Below are 20,112 nucleotides of genomic sequence, written 5' to 3'. Positions count from 1 at the left end.
CAGCCAGAACCCTGGGTTTTGCTGGCAGCTGTGCTCTTGGGTCGCGGTGGGAGACAAGACAAGGTCCTGGAGCCTGCTGTGCCTCAGTTTCCCTGCCTGTCAGTTTGGACAACCATGACCACAGCTAATTCTGAATTGTCTGCCTGCTGGTGGGACCAGGCACTGGAGGGGGCTCAGATTTATGGCACGGAAGTCCCAGAATGAGTCAAAGAAGAGAAAGACCAAAATAGATCAGGAGCCGCAGGCCCAGAAAGGCAGCCAGAGAAGATTAGACACGCTGCCTAGAGAACCAACCGATGACTTTATTGAGGGCTCTTGCTCATAAACAGCCAGTGTGTTATTTTAACTTCCACCGACCAGGCCGACCCTTGCCTGCGATGGGAAGTTGGGGATTGGAGCAGTCCATGGGCCTGCTGTTGCCGTGGCCGCTCCAGGAGCTGGGGCTCTTCCAAGGGAAACCAGCATGGGGTTCTGGGGCTTGGCGGAATGGATGGACAGATGGACAGTCTTTGAGTGAGAAAGTCATGGTTCTGAGGCAGGGAGGCGTCGCAAGTGTGCCCCCTCCCCTGCTGCAGCTCTGCTCATGGCCGTAAGGCTTTGTTTGTGGGGCATTTCTGCTGAGAAGCCCTTCTTCCTTTACTTTTGCTTCTTGGTCTCATGAATCCATGTAGAAGGCAATAGGCCAGGAGCACAGACGTGGAAAGGGTCCAAGAACCGCTTTACCATGGCTCCCATCCCTGAGAGTGGCCCATCCCCAGCAATCCCCAGCAACGGCTTTCCCTCTCCCATCCTGAGCCCTCACATCTTCTGTCTCATTACACATTCCACCTCGCCTTCCTAGCTCATTTTACTCTTCCCCTTCACGTGCAGAGCTGCACTGACAGGTCTGTTCCACACTCATCTCCCGCTGGAGTTCTCCAGGCCACAGTGGCCCCTGAGTCACATCTGCCAGCAGCATCGTCCAAGGCCAGCACTTGTCTGTTTGCAGATAGGGGTTCACAAATATCTCATTTCAGCCCTGAAGGCCCTTTCCTCCCTCTCACCACCCATCCATTTCCCGCTCTTCTCTGCCGGAAATGCTCCCAGCCAAGGCAAGCCAAGCCAAGAAGGTGTCTGTGGCCTCACAGACCCTGAGGATGAGGGTTTCTTCAGTGGCTACCGGATTGCTCTCTGATACCAGCCGGCAGCACCTGGCGTCCGCCACCGGCCCTCCCAAGTTGGTAGCCTGTGGAGACACAGCCCAAACCCCTGATCCAGCCTCTTCCCAGTCCAGCTCTGTTGGCAGAATGAAGCTCCCTGCAGAGGAAAAGCTGCCTGGACTGTCCATGAGGCACCCAGGATAACAGGGCAAACCACCTGTCCCGGGCTGGTCCGGGCTTGGGGGCTTATTAGTGGGTGAGTACGAGGGAGGAGACAAGAGGAAGAGGTCTGGAGCAAATGTCAGATTTTTGGACAGGTCGTTGCCGGCAACATGTCTTTATCTGGAAAAGAGCACACGAGAACTTAGAGTGAAAAAGAAGTGTTGCAAGCCCTCCATGATGGAGCCCCATGCTACCGCTCTTCTGGTCTGCTCTACCATGCCTTCCCCGACGAACTCCACCTCGGCCAGACCTACAGACCCGCCCCGTATCCTGCTCCTTCCATTCTCTTTGCTTACAATATCTATCTAGATGTTGCCCATCTTCAGAGATCCAGCTCCAGCCCTGCCCTCCGCTCTCCCCCCAACCCTCGGCCACACTTCTGGGAAGCCTGGAGCCCCCATGGCCGCTCCTTCTCCACTCGTGGCTCTTTTTGTCTACTGCACGCACAAATAAAGTTTACCTCTTTACTGAAGACTATCGCATATGTTCTTCATTTCAGATGTATTGACCTCTGTCTCCCTGGGTCTGTGTGTCCCCCAACCTTATCCCAGAATGTGTGCCCCAAGGATGCCTCCCCAGTGCTCTGAGCACTGTAGGGCCTTAGGCAATACTTACAGATGTGATTGGTTTTCCAAAAAGATAGTTAAGTGATCAGAAAGAGGTATAATTTGGAAGAACTATAGAAATGTTCCATTAGCTGTGAGTGTGGGCCCAGGTGGTCCCTTCTTGGGGGCAATGGTGTAACAAGTTTCCCTTTCTAAGCAGTCCCTGGTGGTCCTAGAATCCCACAGAGGCCCATGGAAGGTGGCGGTTGGGTGAACAGTGTCCTGCAATCAAACAAGACCATAAATGCAAAGCCAGAGAGCTAAACAATGTTAGCTTTACAACCCCAGGTGAGGAGAATGGTATTTACAGACTTGGTGACATGTTTGAAAGAGTGAGTTTCAGAGGCTAATATTTTAAGCTGGACATCCTGAGACCGTGATGTTCTGTTTTTATTCTCCTCCCCATCCTTCCCTCCCGTAGCCCCTGGAACTTTCCATGCAATTTGGACAAGAGCATGAAACCTCTATTGTTTCTCAATCCTTATTAGTGCTAGGGAAGGATTTAAAAACTGCTTTGTGGAAGGTTGATTGGTGAAGAGTGGAAAACATTCTGAGGCCTCAAAAGTACATTTCCCATTACACCAAGCTTCCATCAGAGAATGTCAAAATTCTAGCAGAGAGGAAGTTCCCTCAGAGAATTCCGAGGGCAACGGGACTGGGAGGAGATACACTAAGTCCTTGTTTGCAGATGGACCCATCTGGGCCCAGAGGTTCCTGACAGTCTAGATCCACCTATTTCAGACCTTTCTTTCTCTGGAGCACTCCCTAAACAGAGGGTGGGAACCTAAAACTTTGCTATTTATACACCCCAGAATACAAATGGAGAAATCAGTGTTTTCTCTGCGAGCAATCTAGAAAGTACTAGCCAAAGGACAAATGGCAAACAGCTACACAAGCATCAGGGAAGTCCCGTAGGTCATAATGGATGGAAACTAACCATGAGACCTTCATGTTGCTCTCCCCAGGGGCCTGGACAGCCACCATGCAGTCTCGCCATCCCCCTTTGGACGTCTTTCACCTTTCACTTTTTTGGACGGTGAACAGTGTTTCTGAGTAATCTCCCGTCCATCCCCTCCAGACAGGCAACACCTACAAAACAGAGCTCCTCGTGCATGGAAATTAAGTCCAGAACATTCTCTACCATGTGGGGTTTTTGCTGTTTGTAAACAAACCTAGATGCTAATCCGCAGTCTGCCTAACCGTGCTGACCAGTTCTATGAACAAGTCATGTCTAGCCAAATGGAAACATCAAATCCTGTGGTAACGCTACCGAACAGGAAAAAAGTTGTGCCTGTTTTCATGCTGAGAAAAGCAGATAACCTTACCAGCACACACAGAAATAATGATCTGAAAGTATTGACAATTTTTGTTTTCACTGAAGTATGAAACACATACACACACAGCTTTTTTTTTTCCTTCAGATTACAAAAGTAACCAATGCTCCATGCAAAACAAAAACAAAAACAAAAACAAAAACTTGGGAAATACAGAAAACTACAACTGGAAAACTGTTGAAAGTTTTTGTTGAATTTCCTTCCAGTATTTCTCTATGAATAGTCACCTATATACCAATAGATAATATATATTATATTGCATATTATATATTATATAATATTTAATTATATAAATGAAGAGGTATATAGAATTTTTTACATATAAAACATTTGTTCACATATATTCTTACATATTTATTTATGAAATATATATATTTTTGTGTTTCATATAAAATTTCACATCAAATGTCAGAAATCACCCATTTTGTCTTTTAATTTTTACTCTAAGGTAATTTATTAATTGTAGAAAATACTCTTGAGCCAAAAGAAAGAAGTGAAAATCATGTCTATTGCCACCATGCAGGAAAGACTGACCATATGGCCTTCCCATTTATTTTAAATATGTACATGTAAGCATAAAATGATATGTCAAATTACACAGAAATAGCATCATGATACGGTGTCTTTCCTCGATATGCTGGGATAATACCAGTGAACATCTTAAACCACTGTATTTTCCTCTCCTTTGTGAGTCATCTCTCGAGATGGCTTCTTCTTGCCAAGGGGACACCACCTGGGACTATGGGCCGCTGCTCAGCCTGGAAGGTCCACGTTGACTTTTTTTGAGTTGCTAGAGGCTTTCTGGAAAGAGGATTCCTCAATTCTAAAATCTTCCTTTTACATAACAAGAACAAAGTCAGGAAATCTAATAATGGGACTTTACTGTATGTCATGGTGCAGAAAAGACAGCAGGTAGCCCGAGGAAGTTTCCTCCAGGTGGGAAGGGATGTAGAAAGCTCTTCCAGGCCAGGAAGAAAAACAGAGGAGAGAGAGGAAGAAAAGCAGCAGTTAAACAAGGCGGGCCTTTCCTGCCCCCTTCCTTAAGATCGTAGCTTCAGGATTGGGGTATTATTAACATCTAGAGGGAGTTTGAGGGGGATCTAAAAACATCTGCATTGGGGCCCTGCTTTTCCAAGATATAGTTTGAGGAGATCTCAAGTCTTCGGGCTTTATCTGGCACAAACCTAAGATGGTGCCATGGGATGGGTTAGAAATGATGGGGGAGGGGGCTTGTGCCCACGTGGTGCAGTCAGTTAAGCTTCTGACTCTTGGTTTCAGCTCAGGTTGTGATCTCAGGGTCATAGGATGGAGCCCCACATTGGGCTCTGTGCTCAGTGTGGAGTCTGCTTGGAGATTCTCTCTTCCTCTCCCTCTGCCCCTCCCTACCAAATAAATAATCTAATCAAGAAAGGGAGGAAGAGAGAAAGAAAGGAAGAAAGAAAGAGAAAGAAAGAAGAAAGAAAAAGAAAAAGAACAGAGGGAAGTGGCACAGAGTCTAGGCAAATGAGCATGAGAGAGCACCCCTATTCTCCCAGCTTGCTTGGGTGTCTAGGGAATTCCTGCTTCCCTGACGGGCCAGCTCAGTAACAGAAGTGCTAAGAAGAGGCCTAGGGCGGGGACCCAGAAGCCACAGTTACTACACCGACTGGTTAGCGCACTAATTTTCACATGCCATTTACTGAGTTCCCACCCCACGCAAGGAACGCAAAGATGAGGCCTCACTCGCCAGAAACGTAGGTGCTGGGGCACCCCAGATGTGAGAGCAATTCCACAGACACTCTGCTCCTGCCTCAGGCTATCAGGCCTCTGAGAGGTTAGCCTAGGCATTATGCCCTCATCCTGCTTTCTAGGCTTTTCTCATCTCCCTGGCCCTCCCTTAAACCTAGTCGCCTTCTCTTCTCAATCCTCTATCCCATCCTCCTTTATGCAACCTTTCTTCCACCCACTGCTTCCACAAGTCTTGGGGTGTTCATGGTAGTAGCAAACCAAGGGTAAACAGGGCCAGGCCCTCAGGCTATGATGAGCAAGTTGGGAAAATGGGACCAGAATGATAACTGGGGTGGAAAATGGGCAATAGTAATTGTTATTATTGTGTATCACTTACATAATTAGCCTTACTATGTGCCAGGCACTTGACATGGACGGTATGAAGTCATACATTTGTGTTAACTCCTGCGTTAACTCATAACTCAAATGGATGAGCTCATACTACAGCTGTAACAGCCTCCGAGGTAAATGCAACCACGAGTCTTCCCTGTAGAGACGAGAAGACCAGCACAGAGAGGTTAAAGCGATTGGCCCAGGTCACACAGCTAGTAAGTAGAAGCCAGAGTCCCCTCTCGGCAGGCTGGCTCTACACCCTCATCATAGCTAACAGTCGGGGACACCAAAGGCTCTGCACTTGAACCTGGGAAGCGGCTGCCTCTGGCATGGGAACCCAGGCTGGCCCATAGAGGTCCCAGAGAATCTAAAACTTCCATAATAGCTTTTGGAAGGTTTCCCAGCAGGCAGGAGGTTTAGAGTATCTATGGCTCCTACTTGGTAGCGCTAGACACTGAGACCCCGGGAGCTTAGGGAGGGGGGGCATGCCCACAGCTGCAGAGGGAGGGCAGGAGAGAGGAATGTGCACCTGCGCTGCACGCTACCGGGGGTAGAACCAGCATCCAGGGAAGTGCACTCGTCCACACCTGCACGGCCGCTTCTAGGACGAGGCAGGCGCAGGGGGGCCCTTGCTGAGGAATGCAGAGAGGGAGGCCTCCTTTGTCTCACTCCAGTGGCTTTCCAGCAAAGAGCCCAGAGTGCTTTGCAGGCATCATTTATGCGCTTAGCGCCTGAGCTGCATTGACTGACGGACAAGCCCCTCCGCCCAGCACCCAGGGACTGTCTCCACTCGCAGGCAGGCCAGCAGGAGGTCAGAACCAACTGGGGCAGTTCTGCTCTCTTCACGGTGCCGCACCAGCCAGGTGGGCTTGCTGAAGTGAGTGGTCTGAGGAGCACCCAGAACCAAAGGCCCCAGGGGTTCGTAACAGATAGGCCTGGGAGACGGACTGTGTACTTTTCAATGCTTCACCTCATTCAACCCTGACAGTGAGGACCAGGTGGAGGAGCCAGGCGTGGTCCTCCATGTGTCCCAGATGAGGAAACTGAGGCTCAAGGTCGAAGCTAGAAAATGACATTTCGGGAACCTCGAACTACATCTCCTGGCCCCTATTCCAGTTCTATCTTCCCGTGTACCATACGGTCTCGAGCACCCGTGGCATTTAAAATACCAAGCCCAAGAGGGACTTTCGGGCCTAAATCAGGCTGGCCCAAGGGAGCCCATTCGGGGACAGTCTGTTTGCCTAGTGATGGGTGTATCCGGGCCTGTCCAGACACTGCATAGACTTAGAGCTTGCCCTGCTTCCCCCAGCCCAGTCCTCTTCACATGAACTTGACCCCTTCATACATGTCACTTCCTGTCCTTGATGTGTCTTCTCCTGCCCTTTCACCATGCACCCTGCCCTCAATGCCCCCAGAATACCCACCTTTCAGAATGACACCGTGACTGACTTGTACAAGGAAAATGAGGCTGCCCTCCCCATTTGCCCTATTCCTCCTCCTTACTGCTCTAAACCCCATTGTCCTCAACTCTGTGCCTTGCATGAATCCCTGTGTCCTTTATTCATGGGCATGGCGTCAGCCTTGGTATCCTTCCCCTTACACACTCTCCCATGGGCTGAGGTACATTTATGCTTATTTTGCCCAAGGACAGAAAGCTGTGTTAGACGCCGTACGTAGGCGAAGTCACCGGAGTCATGCCAGCAGCCTCTGGGTCGGGCTAGGCTGTGATGGTGGCAACTCCGAAGCCTCAGCCAGGTCCCCCTGGGTCCGTATTGTTGTTCCAAAGCCCCTTTGCAGCGCCCCATGCCAGGCTGATTGGGCTTTGGCTGTGTCTGCAGAAGCCGAGGCTTTGAGCATGTCTGGCTTCTCCCAGCTCCCCCAGCCGTGCTCATCTACCCTGCACAAACCCCCTCTGTCACCTCCTTTGCAATGTGAAGGATATCGCTCCCTTTCTCCATGCCTGGCTCTGTGCTAAGCACGCACCATGTTTCATCTCATTAATCCATGTCATAACCTTATGGATATTTTTATCCACATTTTACAGATAAGAAAAATGAGACTCAGAGAGAGAAAATAACTTGCCCAAGATTACATAGCTAATAAGTGATAGGGGCCAGATTTTAACCAACAGGCTCTTAACCACAGAGCTTCATTGCCTCATTCAGTCCCTATGGGACAGTCAGCGGAGCATCCTCAAGGTCCCCCATCTCTTCCTGGGGTTCTGCCTCAGATCTCTGACAACACCCTCCACCACCACAGTTTACACTCATGACGCCTGAGCCATATCTGAGTCCACTGAACTCCATCAAAGAATGGACTATTGTTTGAAAAAGAAAAAACTGGGGAGTGGGTGATGACCCATTTTACTCTTTTCTTTGGGTAACTATTTAAGTGAGAGTTTTCCGTGATCCCTGTCCCTGTTCTAGGTCCCAAATGAAATCAACAAAAGCCCCGCCCTCATGGAGTATACAGTTTTATAAGTTACATAGCACAGCATAGAGAGACAAGTGCTAAGAAGAAAGATAAATCTGGGCCGAAGGGGCAGGAGTCCCAGTGGGTGTGCGGACTGCCTCTCTGGCCAGATGAGGAATGGCCTGAGGCCTCTGCCTCCTGTGGGGTTGGTCTTGCCCCAAGACAAGGCATGGTGGTGAAGCTGTGAGTGTTTCAGGGGACAGAGGGCTAAGAGGCTGGGCCTCCCCACTTCTGCCTAGGTCCAGGAAGGGGCAGGCCATCTGGAGCTCTAGGTCCTGGTGTACAGAAAGGCCTTGCTGAACGTGACAGCGCGTGTGGATTCTCTCCCATGACCAGTGAGTGAAGGAGCCCTTTATGAAATCTGGACTCTGGGCTGGCTCTCTGCAGGCCCACCCCCTCTCCTTCCTGCCTCGGCCCCCTCCTCCTCTAATTAGTTTCCGCCAAAACTGTGCAGAATAATTTTACTGAAACCTAAAGATTATAATTAGAAAAATAAATGTTAGCTGCATGAGTCATATACGGCATTTCACAATCAAATATAAATAATTTTAAAACATCATGATAGGAGGGAGAAGGAAATTAACATTTATTGACAGTGTCCTAAGTCCCAGTTCCTTTATACCTTTTATCTCATTTAAACCAACCCTCACTGCATACTTGTGACAACTAGGCATTGTTGTCCCCATTTTGTAACTTAAAAAAAAAAAGATTTTAAAAGGTAAAGTAGAGGCACCTGGGTGGCTCAGTCGTTAAGCATCTGCCTTCGGCTCAGGTCATGATACCAGTGTCCTGGGATCAAGCCCCGAGTTGGGCTCCCTGCTCAGTGGGGAACCTGCTTATCCCTCTCCCACTCCCCCTGCTTGTGTTCCCTCTCTCGCTGTGTCTCTCTCTGTTAAATAAATAAATAAAATCTTTATAAATAAATAAATAAATAAATAAATAAATGGCAAAGTAACTTTACCAAAGTTACATAAATAACAAGGTTGGATTTTTAACCCAGATGTGTCAGACCCCAGAGTCTGTCCTATTTCTGTTTCTTCATCAAGCACCAGCTTAGCCATTTATGTGGAGAGAGTAATCTTGGTTGAACTACGTAGCCACCCATTGCCTCGGTTTCCCATCTGTAAAATGGGTACGGGGCTAATAGCTAACTTACCCATCTACCTCATGGTTCTGTCCCGGTGGTCACATGAGCTCATGGATCAAAAAGGCCTTGAGAACTTTAAAGCACTGTGAATATACAGTGTTAACCCTCACCTTGAATGTAGAAGTCATGTGGCTTTTCTACCATCTAACCTTGTCAGTATCCAGTGGTACATTTCAACTTAGCCAGTCTAGTACATTTTCCACATTCCTGTTCCAATGGGCTCATCTCTGGCTGCTGGCTCTACACTGGATCGTCTGTGTTGGTGTCTTCCCAGGACTAAGTCCTTCCTCTTCCACAGCTGTCCCTCAGCCATGCTCCTTACCGCTGAGCTGCAGGTATTCCACAGTGGTCTTCCCTCTGGGACCCCAAGAGAGCAGTCGGCAGACCTCCTCTCCAGGAGGGGATGGCTAACAATCAGCTTTCCAAGTGTACCACTCACATGACTGTTGGTTGATAATTTCATTTACAATGATAAGTAAGACAGCAGCGAAACAACCAAGACGTATCTCACTCATTTGTCAATGACAGGAGCAACCGCTGGATTGGATCGTTATTTTTGGATACTGGGAGAATATCAGCTCAATTCCTTGTGTTATTCACAATGTCACGGCTACAGACCTGACACACTTTATATTTCATCTACCTTGTTAGTATTTTCGCTATCACTTTCTTAAGTCTAGGCAACCAACAAAACCATAAATCAAGCCCCGATTTGTAGAGTTTGCCAATTTCTGTGGCATAAATATTCTCACCATGGCTGGTTTCAAACCACCCAATGTGAGATTACTGAATGTGGAGTTGGGAAGAGATGCACAGCAGCATACGACTATATGGTATCCCCACCATATGGATGTAAGAGACATGTAACTCACAAGCATAGAGAATAGTAAACTGAAGCCAAGTAATTAGGATGTGATCTGTTTTTAGTACTTATTATTGCTGTTTTTAATATAATGTATTCAATTGTAGGTTTATATAGTTTCATTTTCATAATGGCTGTGTTTAACAACCGGCTCACAGAATTCCTGAAAATTTAACAATCAGCCAATGCAAGGCAGCTCCAGCATACCGCTGTCCCTTCCCCTCTTCCTGTGAGCCCCCACAGGCCTCATGCCATGGGATAGCCACACCATTTGTTGAGTAACTCCCGCTCGTCCAGGTCCACCTAAATCAAGAGAACATTATTCAACATTCAGCTTCTCCAAATAAGCAGTGTCAACGGCAGTCCAGTGGAGTGACTTAATGATCTGTTTCCTTCAATAAACTGTGATTTCTGAATTTAATTCAGATACCTGAGTGTCGTTGTAAGCTGAGAGTGAGGTCCAAAGGCGTCCATGATGTAATATACTGGGTTTATACTTGGCAAGCAAACGACTTTGTGAGAAATGGATTTTCTTAGGCCGATTTTAGGAAGTTTGGGGTGTTTTTTTAAGAGTTAAGCCAAGGCAAAAAATAACCCTTGCAACATATCACTTTACAGCTGGTCAGCCTGGGAGAAACTATTCTGGGATATCCAAGCTAAGGTGCCTCTTTAAACTCCAGGCAAACTGGAATCAGGATGTGGGGTTTCTATTCCTGTCTGTGTCAAGGACTTGGTATGTTATCCCTGGCCAGTTGGTTCCCTGGCTGGTACCTCAGTTTACCCTGTGGTGCAATCAAGTCAAATGCCTTCACCAAGGACATTAGACTTGAGCTCTGGAGAGTAAGAAAGATAGTTGCTAGGGTTTGCTGGAGGGTTCGGGGTATCCCCTGAAGGTGTCCTTAATCAGTGTAGACTCTAGGAAAAGCTAAATTTTAGGTGACCTCTTATAGGAAATGACAAATGAGCAAGGTTTACCAGAAAGCAACGGGAAGAGGACTAGAAGGAGGGGGCCTCCAAGCAACATCGGGGAAAATGTTGGGCTGAGGGCTAGAGTAAATTGCAGTCAGTGTTCACGTCTCTGGAGCAGCGTGTGGGCAAAGGATGAGCTAGTCACAGAAAAGGTAGGTGAGATGGGTTAGTGGTGCCTTTGTCTGGGTTTGATGAAAGTTTCCTAAATAGGAAAGGTACGTGATCGAAGTTAGGATTCTGAGACCCACGTGGAAGAGCACTAGGGACTTCCAAACTTGGAGGCAATACCAGTTTCAGAAACACCCCCGTAGATCGTGTCCCGGGTCGCTGTATAAATAGCCTCTGTCCCATTCATCGTGAGTTCTTGTGGAACAAGCCTCTCTCCCCTGCTTAAAGTTTGAGCGGCCCTTTGGATGAAGAAGCGTCACTGAATTCTTTACAGTTCCTTCCTGTGCCTTGGACTTCTGTCATCTCACTTTTCCTGCCAGCCACCTAGGGGGAGGGGACACTATCCTAATTTTCACATGAGAGCAACTGAGACCTACAGTTGTTAAACGACCTACTCCAGATCCCAACTGAGGCTCAAACTCATTAAGTGGCCACAGATCATGTACCTCATCTACACAAATCTGTCTCTATCAAACCTGACTAGCTAGTTCGTTTTTCCCATCCACAGGCCACTTTTTGAAATAAAAGGCTGTTTGATCTCGAGAAAAACTAGAAGGCCAGTTCCAGTTGTTGAACACCACAAGCTGGAGAGAATCTCTTCCAAAAGCTCTATGGGAAGCCCAAGGATTCTCAATTCCAAAGCCAGGCAAAATTTGGATTTCCTCTATAAAGAGACAGTCCCTCCCTGTTTAGAACATACCCTTCCTCATTAGGCTAGTTCTATGTTTTGTAATAACTTTTGCTTACACCACAAAATTGTCATAGATTATGGAAACACACAGGCCTTGGAAAAAAGGTCCCGAGGCCCCTGGAAGTCATTATTCCTTCCTTTAGCAATTGCTGAGTTAAGCATCAAAAATATGGTTCCCATCTTGCTTCCCCCCAGCCCCCCTGCCACAAACATACACACACACTCACACACACGATCTGCTAGACATATGTTGAGAAGAAAGCAGGGATGTGGGGGTGGGAGAAGAAGATTCACATGTCGTGAGTCAAGAGCTTAAGCATTTGAAAAGAAAAAGTGGGAGAGGGTGGGGAGTTTGCAGCCCTAGAAATGGAATATCCAAAGGATTTATTGCTTTTGAGTATCTCACAAGGCATTTTTTTATATAAAAATCTGTAGCTTATGGTTTTTGGGGGGGGTGTATAGGGCAGTAAACAAGAGCTCTGAAAGGGGAAGGAAGCCAGGAGAAAGCCAGCTCCATTAGTCACGCAGCTGCATATCCTGTCACAAAGGACCCCAGTTGAGTAATCGCCCAAAATATGCCTGTTATTTTTTTTTCTGTCAGAAAAAAATGGGGCTTGCCAAAATGTACTGTAAAAAAGAAAAAATCTGGTCTGTCAGCCCCAGGGGGGGGGAAGGAAAGGAAAGAAGAAACAGGCGTAACTTCTCAGCACGCCCTGACCCTCTCCCAACTTATCCTTAAAAGAAAACGCCTTCAGACTCCTCACAGCAATGGAGCTCGTCTTGAGAAAGGCTGGCTCTGCGAGGTGTTCCAGGTGTCAGGATCCCTGCGGGCTCTGGTGACAAGAGGTGGCGGCGGCGGGGGGGCGGGGGGGGCAGCGGGGGCACAGCAGTGGGAGAGGGTGGTGGGATGACAGGGCACATGAACAGAAAGGGGACCAGAACATTGACCCAGTCCTTCGATGGACTTTAAGTGGGTGAGCTAATTGTCCCATAGGAAGCCTGTGGCAGCCACACCAGATCTGCGAGGTGGCATGAGGCCGGCCAGCAACTGAGCATTCGGATGGCCTCAGCAAAACCACCATCATCTCAGGCCTCAGGCTGTTCAGGCCACAGATTGAACAACAAGAGTTTGCGTGGAAGGACATCTGACTCTGGGGAAGTCTGAAGAACAGGAGCTAGGGAAGGACCAGAGCTGCCCACAGTCTCAGGTGTGGTCCTGGTTGGCTTTCCGAAAGCGACGCACAGCAAACAAAGGTGTTCTAAAGCCTGGCTCAGCTCCTGCCTCTGGCCCATGCTCTCAGTCCTGGGACACAAAGGATGGTCAATCCAAGCACAGAGCACTCCTGGAAAGACAATTTCCCTCCTGCTCACATTCTGCTCCAGTCAGAGTTGTCCATGGGGAAGGAGACTTCTCCTTAAGAAACAGAACAGAGCCCTAAGGGAAGGAACAAGGCCGATGCACGATCCCTTTTGTTCTGGGCTCTCTGGAGCCTGTCCTAGAGGAGAGGGCCCAGCCCTGCCTCAGCTCCAAGGGCCAGGCTGCAAGAAGACCCTTTCCAGGAGCACCTCCAGTGATCAGCATCCTAACCTTCAGCTATTTGGCAACTCCAGCCCAAGGACCAAGCCAATACCCCTGCCGGTTGCTGCAGGAAGGGCCTTCAAGGCCCTTGAGCCCTGCCCATCCTGTCAGAGGCACAGTCCCAAAGCCAGGCCTGAGCTTCAAGACTCCACCCTGTCCACTGCTTCCCCTGGGAGAGCTACTTGACACCTAAAGCCATCCCCAGGACGCTTATAAAGAGACGGGCATGGCTTCCTGCAGAGAACTCGCCTTTGGGTCGAAAGAGGAGATTCTCCTCCTGGTTTCGTTGCTGATCTGCTGTGGAATATCGGGCAGCTCAAGTAAACTCTCTCCTCTCTGTAAGATTTATCAGCTATGAATCAGAGCCTCTATATGCCTGCAACGTGCAAGGTCCTGGGACTTCAGTGGTGAATAACACAGATATAATCCTTTTCTTCATGTGAGACCCGGCAACCTTTCCCACACCTTCTGCAGCACATGACTGTGATTCCTGAAACCAGCTCCTTGGGTGGGTGGTCTGGGGGTGGGGGGGAGGGTGTGACAGGAATAAATACAACAACAAATAAACACACATACTGTGATTTTAAGGAAAGAAACAAAAACAACCAAATACGAATACTAGCATTTCCAAAATGCTTATAGGTAGAGGATAGCCCTTGAGCCACCTGAATATAATGAAAATTCTACCAGAGCATCTGGAATTCACTCTGTTCCACATTCCAGCTTATTGGGAAACGTAAAGGACGGAGACCAGCTTATCATGCACAAACTCCAGGAATGTCAGTGTGCAGCGTCTAGTTCATATGAAACCCCAGGTACTGGGCTGACCCGCGGGGACTCTCCTTCCTCATCTCCACTCTAGTTGAAGGACCTATGAGGGCTGTTGTCTTCCTCAGAGGTCAGCCTCTTCTTGAGGCCAGGTCCTTCATATAAACCATGAGTTGAAATCAGAAATGCCAGCACCACCCCAAGACCGTTGACTAATGTGCCGAGGCTGACAGGTCTGGCACAGGAAGACAGGGGTGATGTTCTCAGCCCCCGAATTGCAGGTGAGTGAGGTCTCTGGAAGTGCCCACCCCCACACAGATTTCCCTTTGTGGTAGCAGTGACTTCTGAGCCACTGAGCGCGGGGCTGCCATTTAGCTTCGCCCCCTCCCCTTCCTGTGCCCCAGAAGGGGGTTGGGAGCAGGTTCTCACAACAGAGAAGGCCCCACTTCCTCCGAGTTCCTGACAACATTTCTCAGCCACGTCAGGGCCTTGCAAGCCTGCAGTCAACAGGCACCCAGGTGATGGTGTCTCTCTCAGCCCCTATTTTTCCCTCATTAGCCCTTTGATGTCTCTAAGCTGACAAGGTCAGCATCTTCCAGGCCGTGAAGAACACGCCAGCCAAGTACCCCTTCCAATCAGCTCATTAAGGGGCCGTGTGGTCTCTGGTCAAAGGAGAGTCTAAGGGGCTTACTGAAATGAGTCACCCATTCTGCCCCTGGTCTTTGGGGGGGCTCCACCCTGTCAGCAAAAGACCTTCAACAGAAGGGTGCAGAGGCGAGAACCAAGAGAGAAAAGCTCTAGTACCCCGCAAACTGCATCTCAAATAAGGTGAGAGATGGGTGGGCTCCTTCCATCCAGTATACTAGTGAGATGCAAGGGAGTTTCATGAGGCCCTTAAAGTCCACCCACGAGCCTGTTACTTGGTGCCCTTGGCCCAGACACTGGGTGGGGGTTGGGCGGGGGAAGTAACCAGATCCTCTGAGTGTGTGAAGAGTCAGTAGCCTGACAAAGCACTTACTGACCAAGAAAAAATTAACTTCAGGTGCAGCAGCAAAGGTCTGGTACCAAGAATGTCTGGGGTTTTGACACACTGGAAAAGATTGCCTAATAATGTAATGGGCTCCCTTCCCTGGAAATATCTGAAAATAGGATAAGTACTCTCCCATCCTGGATGGGTCAGCATTGCCTTGAAGTAAGGGGATGGTAACGTTGACCCATGGAGAGAGCTTGCAAACAACTTTGAGTCTATGACATGGTACGATTTTTTCATGGTGGTGAAATATGCATAACGTGACATTTGCCAACTTCCATGTTTAAGCGTGCGGGTCAGCGGCATGAGGTACATTCTGAGCATCCATCAGCGCCATCCACCTGCGGAACTTTTCATCTCCTCAAACTGAAGCTCTGTGCTCATTAAACATTAACCCCCCATTCTCTCACTCCCCAGCCTCCGGCAGCCGCCATACCACTCTCTGTCTCTGTGAATTTGACTAGGCTTTGTACCTCATATTAGTGGAATCAGCCAATATTTGTCCTTTTTGTGCGACTGGCTTATTTCACGTAGCATAATACCTTCAAGGTTCATCCATGTTGTAGCATGTGTCTAATTTCATTCCTTTTAGGGCTCCTGTTATATATATCCATCCACAAGGGATACATTCTAAAACCCCCAATGGATGCCTGAAAACACAGATAGCACTGAACCCTATACATAGTATGTTTTTCCCTATACATACATACCTATGATAAAGTTTAATTTATAAAGTAAGGATAGTAAAAGATTAATAACAACTAAAATTAAAATAGAACAGGGCGCCTGGGTGGCTCAGTTGGTTAAACGACTGCCTTCGGCTCAGGTCATGATCCTGGAGTCCCGGGATCGAGTCCCGCATCGGGCTCCCTGCTCAGCAGGGAGTCTGCTTCTCCCTCTGACCTTCCCCCCTCTCGTGTGCTCTCTCTCTCATTCTCTCTCTCAAATAAATAAATAAAATCTTTTTTAAAAAAATTAAATTAAATTAAATTAAAATAGAACAATTATAACAATATACTCTAATAAAATTTGTGACTATGGTTTCTCTCTCAGATCTTACTCTACTATACTCACGCTTTTTGTGATGATGTGAGGTGATAAAATGCCTATGTGATGAGAAGAAGTGAGGGGAATGACGTAGGCGCCGAGAGGTAGTGTTAGGCTACTATTGACCCTCCGAAGATACATCAGGAGGATCATGCATTTCCAGACAATGGACCACAGATCACCGAAACCGGGGATAACAAAACAGCAGATAAGGGAGACTACTGTACCACATTTTATCTATCCACCTGTCATGGACATTTGGGTTGTTTCTACTTTCTGGCTATTGTGAATAATGCTACTCTGAACATGGATGTACAAATATCTGCTCAAGTCCCTGCTTTCAACTCTTTGGGCTATACCCAGGAGAGGAACTGCACAAGGAAAATTTTTAAAAAGACAAAAGCAGGGGCACCAGGGTGGCTCAGTCCGTTAAGAGTCTGCCTTCAGCTCAGGTCATGATCCCAGGGTTCTGGGATTGAGCCCCACATTGGGCTCCCTGCTCAGTGGAGAGCCTGCTTCTCCCTCTCCCTCTGCCGCTCCCCACCCCCACCCCGCTTGTGCTCTATCTCAAATAAATAAATAAAATCTTAAAAAAAAAAAAAAAAGGCCTCAAGAGAGATGTCAGTGTGCTCATATTGCAATCCTGTATGGAGAACAAACACTTTAGAAAATTGAGCTATGATAAGGCTTAAGTAAGAAAGCTAAGGAAGCATGGAAGGGGAAGTCAGCAGGCTCCTGGATCAGTCAGGGAAGGCTTCACAGAAGAGAAGAAATTTGAGCTGGATTCTAATAAACAGATGACTGGGAGTTTGCCTGATAGAAAAAAAATGGAGAAGGGCAGGGGAAAAAAAAACAACTTTTTTTTAAAAAGAGTAGACAAATGCTAAATGAACATGTCCTTTGATCCAGCCATTGCACTTATAGGAATTTCCCTGCAGATATCCTCATATATGTCCACCCAAGGCAGATGTCCGAAGATCCTCACTACAACAGTGTTTGTAAGATTCTAAACCGGAAGCAGCCTCTGAGCCCGTTACTCGGAGACTGGTTAAGTAAACCATGGTGCAGCCACACCACGAATTAATATGCAACCATTAAAAAGAATGAAGGGTGTCTCCATGTGCTGATATGGCAAGAATTCCAGACTTATTTTTAATTAAAAAAAAAAAAAAAGATGTCAGTATATACCCAAATTCTTTCCCTGGAAGGATACATAAACTGTTAAGAATTACTAGCTTTGGGAGGAACAACTGTGGTTTGAGGGAGAAAAACTTAAGTTTCATGTGATACCTTCTATGCTTTTTTTTAGTCATGTGCATGTATTGCATTAAAAGAAATGTTAACAGGACTCCCAGGGTGGTAGGATTATGGGGCATTTTTCTTCTTCTTTTTTTTTAAAGTTTTTTATTTATTTGACAGAGAGATAGAGAGAGAGCACAAATAGGGGGAGTGGCAGGCAGAGGGAGTGGGAGAAGCAGGCTCTCCGCTGAGCAGGGAGCCTTACGCAGGACTTGATCCCAGGACGCTGGGATCATGACCAGAGCCGAAGGGAGCTGCTTAACCCACTGAGCCACCCAGGCGCTCCGGGGCATTTTTCTTCTTTATGCTTTCCTTATTTAAAATATTTTAAAGAGGAAAGCAGCTCTTTTTCTGGAATGGTTCCGTCTCAGTGGCCCCTGGAGGCAAGAGGACAGAGTAGATACTTAAAGGGCCAGGCTTCTTAAGGAGTTTGTCTTAGAAGTCTGCCAGGATTCCTTTCAAGACAAAATGGTGTTCTCACATTCTGGAGAGAGAAACTGAGGAGCAGTGATAAGAGAAACAGATCAAAGGTCCAGGGCAAGGAAAGCATGGAGCCAGGGCAGGCCCCCGAGCTCCTGCCACGTCATCTCGGGGACGTAGGGGATCCCCAGCTCCTCTGCAGGGTCTGCACCCCTCCGGGTACCCAGGGGTCCGGGACAGAGACCCAGCCACACAGGGTTAACGCTGGTGCTGTGCTTCACTGAGCACGGTGGAGAAGGAGAGCAGGGGGCGAGCGCAGAGGGGCCCAGCCCGCCCGGCTCCAGGCAGCATTAATAAAATGCAGGTGTTTTTACAGTTGCATTACAGAGCAGGGAAGAGTCTCAACGGCAGCAAGCATATAGAAATATAGAAACAAGAGCCGAGTGTGGTGGAGAAAAATGTGCCTGCGAATAATGAGAAAGCATTTTGGAAAGGAGACTGGCTTTGGGGTTAGGAGGAATGCGGCAGTTTCTGGCACCCGCCTACCCAATAGCCGTGTGTGTGTGTGCGCGTGTGTGTGTGCGTGTGTGTGTGTGTGTGGATGTGTGTGTACACACACAGGCTCCCGTCTCCTGCACACACAAAGCCAGGCACACTCATCCGCCCACCATCACCACTGCCACCACAGCTCTTTTTCCCAGCAACACCTCAGACCATACAAATTTGGCCTTTGACCAGGGATTGGTTCTGACATTTCCCCCAGCCACTGTGGTCTGCCTTTTCTCGCCTGCCTTCCTTTCTCTGGACCCACATACCTCCTCTTTTTCCATCATCTGTCCTTTTGTCTGTGGGGCCTTCAGTGGACTGTAGCTACAGTTGGCCTGCCCGAATTTCTTAATCCCCCTTGGCTCTGCTTCCAAGCAGGCATTCTGTGAGCCTGGCTCCCCACCCGCCTTTCCCAAGCCCCTCCTTCCCTGCAGTTGGGGAGGAAGCGAGAACAAAATGGTGCCTCTGCCCTGGGCTTCTAGAAGACCATGGAGCTAGCTTGTCTATCCCAGCTCCTGCTGCTTCGACCCTGCTGAAATGCTCCAGTCATTTAATTTAATTTAATCTAGAGACTGAAGGTGATTAGCGCAGAGAGAGGCATGACAAAGCGGTACAGGGAAGCCTCCGTCCTCTTGGCCACCCCCAAGGGCAGGACAGGAACTTGGAGGTGGGCAGAAGCTTTGTGGGAGCTGCGCCTGGTCCTTTGCCCCTCCTCCCTCCCATTTCTCAGGGGTAAGGAGTGGCAGACAGAAAAATCCCTGCTTTGCTCATGCCTTTCAGGGGCTTTCAGCTTGCCCTGAGTTAAAAGAGCTTAAAGTGAGTCATTTCTGTGATTTATTTAGTTGACTCTATGTCTGAGACCTAGGGTAGGTCTGCAATTGTAAGCATGTTGTTCTAACACAGGGAAAGGCTTGGGGAGATCCTGGCAGCCCCATGAGGCCCTGCGTGGCCCAAGGTGGGCTGGCGCCTAAGGGGAAGGTGAAATTCCTTCAACTGGACACGGGTTCTAGATTCCCGTAATGAGGGAGGGATTGGGGAGATGTGTTGAGGGCTCAGAAAAGGCCTCTGTCACTGGCTGCTAAGCTCACCCTGAGCATCTCTGCAGGCAAGCACCCCCCGCCCCCAGCCCACTGAGGCAGGACCTGTGTGGGGCGACGGCCAGCCCAGCTGCATGATGAATGCATTCCCCAGAATTCAGCACCCCAAGGTCGGCGGGGGGAAGGAGGTGACAAGAGCCTGTCAGCTGTTGTCTGCCCTGGCCTGTCTGAAATGGGAGGACCAAGCTCTGAAGGGTCAGGTTTTTAATTTCTCAGCTCCCATCCTCCACCACCCACCTACCTCCCTGCACAAAACAACACACAACAGAAAACAGAGCAGGCAGAGCAGGACTGGGAGGGCAGCAACCAAACCGTCTCCCGCACATCCCCGCCCACAGCCCACGGCAGTGCCAGTGGCCCTTTGGAGGAGGCAGGACTGGCCAGCAGCCATGGGTGCTACGCTTCGGAAGCTCTAGGGAATCCCACTATAGGGTTACCCGGCTGCTTGTCCCAGCTTCACATCGGAGCCTTCTGCCTGACCCATCCAAGACACGGACTTGTCACCTGTGGGGATAGCAATGGGAACCATCCTGAAATCCAGGACACAGGGTCACCTCAGCGGCACCAAGTGGCCTCGGGGCCTTGTGTCCCCACACTCAGCCTTTCCTCCCTTCTGG

At 48.6% G+C, this 20,112-nt stretch overlaps 1 long non-coding RNA gene across 1 annotated transcript; it reads right to left on the bottom strand.

Annotated features, from left to right (window-relative positions):
- Positions 1-282: 282 nt before the first annotated feature.
- LOC118002252 lies at positions 283-18,744 on the bottom strand. The gene is made up of 2 exons (XR_004676998.1): positions 18,668-18,744; positions 283-1,481 (listed from the first exon to the last, which is right to left on the bottom strand). It is a non-coding gene; the product is annotated as an uncharacterized LOC118002252 (long non-coding RNA).
- Positions 18,745-20,112: the final 1,368 nt, after the last annotated feature.

Source organism: Mirounga leonina, unplaced genomic scaffold (genome assembly GCF_011800145.1).
Source record: "Mirounga leonina isolate KUSES-001 unplaced genomic scaffold, KU_Mleo_1.0 Mir_82, whole genome shotgun sequence".
Taxonomy (NCBI): Eukaryota; Metazoa; Chordata; class Mammalia; order Carnivora; family Phocidae; genus Mirounga; species Mirounga leonina.
Note: the sequence above shows the minus strand (reverse complement) of the source record. Positions and strands in the feature narration are given on the sequence as shown.